The following is an 8,478-nucleotide window of genomic DNA, read 5'->3' as shown; positions in this document are numbered from 1 at the left end:
CTTCTACTTCGCATTGATTTGAAACTAAATCATGTGTTTCGCTTGGATTTGAAGCTAACTCGTTTGTTTCGCCTGCATTTGAAGCTTTATCAATTATATCGCAAGTATTTGAAGCTAAAACATTTGTGTCGCATGGATTTAAAGCTAAGCCTTCTACTTCGCATTGATTTGAAACTAAATCATGTGTGTCGCATGGATTTGAAGCTAACTCGTTTGTTTCGCCTGCATTGAAGCAATAACACTTCTATCTCAAGTATTTGAAGCTAAATCATTTGTGTCGCATGTATTTGAAGCTAAGCCTTCTACTTCGCATTGATTTGAAACTAAATCATGTGTTTCGCTTGGATTTGAAGCTAACTCGTTTGTTTCGCCTGCATTTGAAGCTTTATCAATTATATCGCAAGTATTTGAAGCTAAATCATTTGTTTCGCAAGAATATGAACCTAAACCATGTGCTCCGCATTGATTTGAAGCTAAATCATGTGTTCCACATGGATTTGAAGCTAACTCGTTTGTTTCGCCTGCATTGAAGCAATAACACTTCTATCTCAAGTATTTGAAGCTAAATCATTTGTGTCGCATGTATTTGAAGCTAAGCCTTCTACTTTGCATTAATTTGAAGGTAAATCATGCGTTTCGCTTGGAATTGAAGGTAACTCGTTTGTTTCGCCTGCATCTGAAGCTATATCATTTATATCGCAAGTATGTGAAGCTAAATCATTTGTTTCCCATGGATTCGAAGCATAGAATTCTGCTTCGCATTGATTTAAAACTAAATCGTGTGTTTCGCTTGGATTTGAAGCTAACTCGTTTGTTTCGCCTGCATTTGAAGCTATATCATTTATATCGCAAGTATTTGAAGCTAAAACATTTGTGTCGCATGGATTTAAAGCTAAGCCTTCTACTTCGCATTGATTTGAAACTAAATCATGTGTTTCGCTTGGATTTGAAGCTAACTCGTTTGTTTCGCCTGCATTTGAAGCTTTATCAATTATATCGCAAGTATTTGAAGCTAAAACATTTGTGTCGCATGGATTTAAAGCTAAGCCTTCTACTTCGCATTGATTTGAAACTAAATCATGTGTGTCGCATGGATTTGAAGCTAACTCGTTTGTTTCGCCTGCATTGAAGCAATAACACTTCTATCTCAAGTATTTGAAGCTAAATCATTTGTGTCGCATGTATTTGAAGCTAAGCCTTCTACTTCGCATTGATTTGAAACTAAATCATGTGTTTCGCTTGGATTTGAAGCTAACTCGTTTGTTTCGCCTGCATTTGATGCTATATCAATTATATCGCAAGTATTTGCAGCTAAATCATTTGTGTCGCATAGCTTTGAAGCTAACTCGTTTGTTTCGCCTGCATTGAAACTATATCACTTATATCACTTATCTATCGCAAGTATTTGAAGGTTTCACTTCGATTTGAAGGTAACTCGTTTGTTTCGCCTGCATTTGAAGCTATATCATTTATATCGCAAGTATGTGAAGCTAAAACATTTGTGTCGCATGGATTTAAAGCTAAGCCTTCTACTTCGCATTGATTTGAAACTAAATCATGTGTTTCGCTTGGATTTGAAGCTAACTCGTTTGTTTCGCCTGCATTTGAAGCTATATCAATTATATCGCAAGTATGTGTAGCTAAATCATGTGTTTCGCATGGATTTGATACTAACTCGTTTGTTTCGCCTGCATTTGAAGCTATATCAATTATATCGCAAGTATTTGAAGCTAAATCATTTGTGTCGCATGGCTTTGAAGATAAGTCTTCTACTTTGCATTAATTTGAAGGTAAATCATGTGTTTCACTTAAATTTGAAGGTAACTCGTTTGTTTCGCCTGCATTTGAAGCTATATCATTTATATCGCAAGTATTTGAAGCTAAAACATTTGTGTCGCATGGATTTAAAGCTAAGCCTTCTACTTCGCATTGATTTGAAACTAAATCATGTGTTTCGCTTGGATTTGAAGCTAACTCGTTTGTTTCGCCTGCATTTGAAGCTTTATCAATTATATCGCAAGTATTTGAAGCTAAAACATTTGTGTCGCATGGATTTAAAGCTAAGCCTTCTACTTCGCATTGATTTGAAACTAAATCATGTGTGTCGCATGGATTTGAAGCTAACTCGTTTGTTTCGCCTGCATTGAAGCAATAACACTTCTATCTCAAGTATTTGAAGCTAAATCATTTGTGTCGCATGTATTTGAAGCTAAGCCTTCTACTTCGCATTGATTTGAAACTAAATCATGTGTTTCGCTTGGATTTGAAGCTAACTCGTTTGTTTCGCCTGCATTTGAAGCTTTATCAATTATATCGCAAGTATTTGAAGCTAAATCATTTGTTTCGCAAGAATATGAACCTAAACCATGTGCTCCGCATTGATTTGAAGCTAAATCATGTGTTCCACATGGATTTGAAGCTAACTCGTTTGTTTCGCCTGCATTGAAGCAATAACACTTCTATCTCAAGTATTTGAAGCTAAATCATTTGTGTCGCATGTATTTGAAGCTAAGCCTTCTACTTTGCATTAATTTGAAGGTAAATCATGCGTTTCGCTTGGAATTGAAGGTAACTCGTTTGTTTCGCCTGCATCTGAAGCTATATCATTTATATCGCAAGTATGTGAAGCTAAATCATTTGTTTCCCATGGATTCGAAGCATAGAATTCTGCTTCGCATTGATTTAAAACTAAATCGTGTGTTTCGCTTGGATTTGAAGCTAACTCGTTTGTTTCGCCTGCATTTGATGCTATATCAATTATATCGCAAGTATTTGAAGCTAAATCATTTGTGTCGCATGGCTTTGAAGATAAGTCTTCTACTTTGCATTAATTTGAAGGTAAATCATGTGTTTCACTTAAATTTGAAGGTAACTCGTTTGTTTCGCCTGCATTTGAAGCTATATCATTTATATCGCAAGTATTTGAAGCTAAAACATTTGTGTCGCATGGATTTAAAGCTAAGCCTTCTACTTCGCATTGATTTGAAACTAAATCATGTGTTTCGCTTGGATTTGAAGCTAACTCGTTTGTTTCGCCTGCATTTGAAGCTTTATCAATTATATCGCAAGTATTTGAAGCTAAAACATTTGTGTCGCATGGATTTAAAGCTAAGCCTTCTACTTCGCATTGATTTGAAACTAAATCATGTGTGTCGCATGGATTTGAAGCTAACTCGTTTGTTTCGCCTGCATTGAAGCAATAACACTTCTATCTCAAGTATTTGAAGCTAAATCATTTGTGTCGCATGTATTTGAAGCTAAGCCTTCTACTTCGCATTGATTTGAAACTAAATCATGTGTTTCGCTTGGATTTGAAGCTAACTCGTTTGTTTCGCCTGCATTTGATGCTATATCAATTATATCGCAAGTATTTGCAGCTAAATCATTTGTGTCGCATAGCTTTGAAGCTAACTCGTTTGTTTCGCCTGCATTGAAACTATATCACTTATATCACTTATCTATCGCAAGTATTTGAAGGTTTCACTTCGATTTGAAGGTAACTCGTTTGTTTCGCCTGCATTTGAAGCTATATCATTTATATCGCAAGTATGTGAAGCTAAATCATTTGTGTCGCATGGATTTAAAGCTAAGCCCTCTACTTCGCATTGATTTGAAACTAAATCATGTGTTTCGCTTGGATTTGAAGCTAACTCGTTTGTTGCGCCTGCATTTGAAGCTATATCAATTATATCGCAAGTATGTGTAGCTAAATCATGTGTTTCGCATGGATTTGATACTAACTCGTTTGTTTCGCCTGCATTTGAAGCTATATCAATTATATCGCAAGTATTTGAAGCTAAATCATTTGTGTCGCATGGCTTTGAAGATAAGTCTTCTACTTTGCATTAATTTGAAGGTAAATCATGTGTTTCACTTAAATTTGAAGGTAACTCGTTTGTTTCGCCTGCATTTGAAGCTATATCATTTATATCGCAAGTATTTGAAGCTAAAACATTTGTGTCGCATGTATTTAAAGCTAAGCCTTCTACTTCGCATTGATTTGAAACTAAATCATGTGTTTCGCTTGGATTTGAAGCTAACTCGTTTGTTTCGCCTGCATTTGAAGCTTTATCAATTATATCGCAAGTATTTGAAGCTAAAACATTTGTGTCGCATGGATTTAAAGCTAAGCCTTCTACTTCGCATTGATTTGAAACTAAATCATGTGTGTCGCATGGATTTGAAGCTAACTCGTTTGTTTCGCCTGCATTGAAGCAATAACACTTCTATCTCAAGTATTTTAAGCTAAATCATTTGTGTCGCATGTATTTGAAGCTAAGCCTTCTACTTCGCATTGATTTGAAACTAAATCATGTGTTTCGCTTGGATTTGAAGCTAACTCGTTTGTTTCGCCTGCATTTGAAGCTTTATCAATTATGTCGCAAGTATTTGAAGCTAAATCATTTGTTTCGCAAGAATATGAACCTAAACCATGTGCTCCGCATTGATTTGAAGCTAAATCATGTGTTCCACATGGATTTGAAGCTAACTCGTTTGATTTGCCTGCATTTGCAGTTATATCACTTATATCGCAAGTATTTGTAGCTAATTCATTTGTTTCGCATGAATTTTAAGCTAAATCATGTGTTTCGCATGGATTTGAAACTAACTCGTTTGTTTAGCCTGCATCTGATGCTAAATCACGTTTATCACAAGTATCTGAATCTAAACCATTTGTTTCGCAAGAATATGAAGCTAAACCATGTGTTTCGCATGAATTTGAAGCTAAATCATGTGTATCGCACAGATTTGAAGCTAATTCGTTTGTTTCGCCTGCATTTGAAGCTATATCAATTATATCGCAAGAATTTGAAGCTAAATCATTTGTGTCGCATGGCTCTGAATATAAGCCTTCCGCTTTCCATTAATTTGAAGGTAAATCATGTTTTTCGCTCGGATTTGGAGGTAACTCGTTTGTTTCGCCTGCACTTGAAGCTATATCATTTATATCGCAAGTATGTGAAGCTATATCATTTGTTTAACATGGATTTGAAGCTAAGCCTTCTACTTCACATTCATTTGAAACTAAATCATGTGTTTCGCATAGATTTGAAGCTAATTCGTTTGTTTCGCCTGCATTTGAAGCTATATCAATTATATCGCAAGTATTTGAAGCTAAATCATTTGCGTCGCATGGCTTTGAAGATAAGCCTTCTACTTTGCATTAATTTGAAGGTAAATCATGTGTTTCGCTTAAATTTGAAGGCAACTCGTTTGTTTCGCCTGCATTTGAAGCTATATCATTTATATCGCAAGTATTTGAAGCTAAAACATTTGTGTCGCATGGATTTAAAGCTAAGCCTTCTACTTCGCATTGATTTGAAACTAAATCATGTGTTTCGCTGGGATTTGAAGCTAACTCGTTTGCTTCGCCTGCATTTGATGCTTTATCAATTATATCGCAAGTATTTGAAGCTAAATCATTTGTGTCGCATGGATTTGAAGCTAACTCGTTTGTTTCGCCTGCACTTGAAGCTATATCATTTATATCGCAAGTATGTGAAGCTATATCATTTGTTTCGCATGGATTTGAAGCTAAGCCTTCTACTTCACATTCATTTGAAACTAAATCATGTGTTTCGCATAGATTTGAAGCTAATTCGTTTGTTTCGCCTGCATTTGAAGCTATATCAATTATATCGCAAGTATTTGAAGCTAAATCATTTGTGTCGCATTGCTTTGAAGATAAGCCTACTACTTTGCATTAATTTGAAGGTAAATCATGCGTTTCGCTTAGATTTGAAGGTAACTCGTTTGTTTCGCCTGCAATTGAAGCTATATCATTTATATCGCAAGTATGTGAAGCTAAATCATGTTTTTCGCATGGATTTGAAACTAACTCGTTTGTTTCGCGTGCATTTGAACCTAAATCATGTTTATCACAAGTATCTGAATCTAAACCATTTGTTTCGCAAGAATATGAAGCTAAACCATATGTTTCGCATGAATTTGAAGCTAAATCATGTGTTTCGCACAGATTTGAAGCTAATTCGTTTATTTTGCCTGCATTTGAAGCTATATCAATTATATCGCAAGAATTTGAAGCTAAATCATTTGTGTCGCATGGCTTTGAAGATAAGCCTTCTACATTGCATTAATTTGAAGGTAAATCATGCGTTTCGCCTGGATTTGAAGGTAACTCGTTTGTTTCGCCTGCATCTGAAGCTATATCATTTATATCGCAAGTATGTGAAGCTAAATCATTTGTTTCCCATGGATTCGAAGCTTAGAATTCTACTTCGCATTGATTTAAAACTAAATCGTGTGTTTCGCTTGGATTTGAAGCTAACTCGTTTGTTTCGCCTGCATTTGAAGCTATATCATTTATATCGCAAGTATGTGAATCTAAATCATTTGTGTCGCATGGATTTAAAGCTAAGCCTTCTACTTCGCATTGATTTGAAACTAAATCATTTGTTTCGCATGGATTTGAAGTTAAGCCTTCTACTTCACATTCATTTGAAACTAAATCATGTGTTTCGCATAGATTTGAAGCTAATTCGTTTGTTTCGCCTGCATTTGAAGCTATATCAATTATATCGCAAGTATTTGAAGCTAAATCATTTGTGTCGCCTGCATTTGAAGCTTTATCAAATATATCGCAAGTATTTGAAGCTAAATCATTTGTGTCGCATGGATTTGAAGCTAACTCGTTTGTTTCGCCTGCATTTGAAGCTATATCAATTATATCGCAAGTATTTGAAGCTAAATCATTTGTGTCGCATGGCTTTGAAGATAAGCCTTCTACTTTGCATTAATTTGAAGGTAAATCATGCGTTTCGCTTGGAATTGAAGGTAACTCGATTGTTTCGCCTGCATCTGAAGCTATATCATTTGTATCGCAAGTATGTGAAGCTAAATCATTTGTTTCCCATGGATTCGAAGCTTAGAATTCTACTTCGCATTGATTTAAAACTAAATCGTGTGTTTCGCTTGGATTTGAAGCTAACTCGTTTGTTTCGCCTGCATTTGATGCTATATCAATTATATCGCAAGTATTTGCAGCTAAATCATTTGTGTCGCATAGCTTTGAAGCTAACTCGTTTGTTTCGCCTGCATTGAAACTATATCACTTATATCACTTATCTATCGCAAGTATTTGAAGGTTTCACTTCAATTTGAAGGTAACTCGTTTGTTTCGCCTGCATTTGAAGCTTTATCAATTATATCGCAAGTATTTGAAGCTAAAACATTTGTGTCGCATGGATTTAAAGCTAAGCCTTCTACTTCGCATTGATTTGAAACTAAATCATGTGTGTCGCATGGATTTGAAGCTAACTCGTTTGTTTCGCCTGCATTGAAGCAATAACACTTCTATCTCAAGTATTTGAAGCTAAATCATTTGTGTCGCATGTATTTGAAGCTAAGCCTTCTACTTCGCATTGATTTGAAACTAAATCATGTGTTTCGCTTGGATTTGAAGCTAACTCGTTTGTTTCGCCTGCATTTGAAGCTTTATCAATTATATCGCAAGTATTTGAAGCTAAATCATTTGTTTCGCAAGAATATGAACCTAAACCATGTGCTCCGCATTGATTTGAAGCTAAATCATGTGTTCCACATGGATTTGAAGCTAACTCGTTTGTTTCGCCTGCATTGAAGCAATAACACTTCTATCTCAAGTATTTGAAGCTAAATCATTTGTGTCGCATGTATTTGAAGCTAAGCCTTCTACTTTGCATTAATTTGAAGGTAAATCATGCGTTTCGCTTGGAATTGAAGGTAACTCGTTTGTTTCGCCTGCATCTGAAGCTATATCATTTATATCGCAAGTATGTGAAGCTAAATCATTTGTTTCCCATGGATTCGAAGCATAGAATTCTGCTTCGCATTGATTTAAAACTAAATCGTGTGTTTCGCTTGGATTTGAAGCTAACTCGTTTGTTTCGCCTGCATTTGATGCTATATCAATTATATCGCAAGTATTTGAAGCTAAATCATTTGTGTCGCATGGCTTTGAAGATAAGTCTTCTACTTTGCATTAATTTGAAGGTAAATCATGTGTTTCACTTAAATTTGAAGGTAACTCGTTTGTTTCGCCTGCATTTGAAGCTATATCATTTATATCGCAAGTATTTGAAGCTAAAACATTTGTGTCGCATGGATTTAAAGTTAAGCCTTCTACTTCGCATTGATTTGAAACTAAATCATGTGTTTCGCTTGGATTTGAAGCTAACTCGTTTGTTTCGCCTGCATTTGAAGCTTTATCAATTATATCGCAAGTATTTGAAGCTAAAACATTTGTGTCGCATGGATTTAAAGCTAAGCCTTCTACTTCGCATTGATTTGAAACTAAATCATGTGTGTCGCATGGATTTGAAGCTAACTCGTTTGTTTCGCCTGCATTGAAGCAATAACACTTCTATCTCAAGTATTTTAAGCTAAATCATTTGTGTCGCATGTATTTGAAGCTAAGCCTTCTACTTCGCATTGATTTGAAACTAAATCATGTGTTTCGCTTGGATTTGAAGCTAACTC

This window comes from Megalopta genalis, unplaced genomic scaffold (assembly GCF_051020955.1).
Source record: "Megalopta genalis isolate 19385.01 unplaced genomic scaffold, iyMegGena1_principal scaffold0293, whole genome shotgun sequence".
Classification (NCBI taxonomy): domain Eukaryota; kingdom Metazoa; phylum Arthropoda; class Insecta; order Hymenoptera; family Halictidae; genus Megalopta; species Megalopta genalis.
This window is presented reverse-complemented; position numbering follows the sequence as displayed.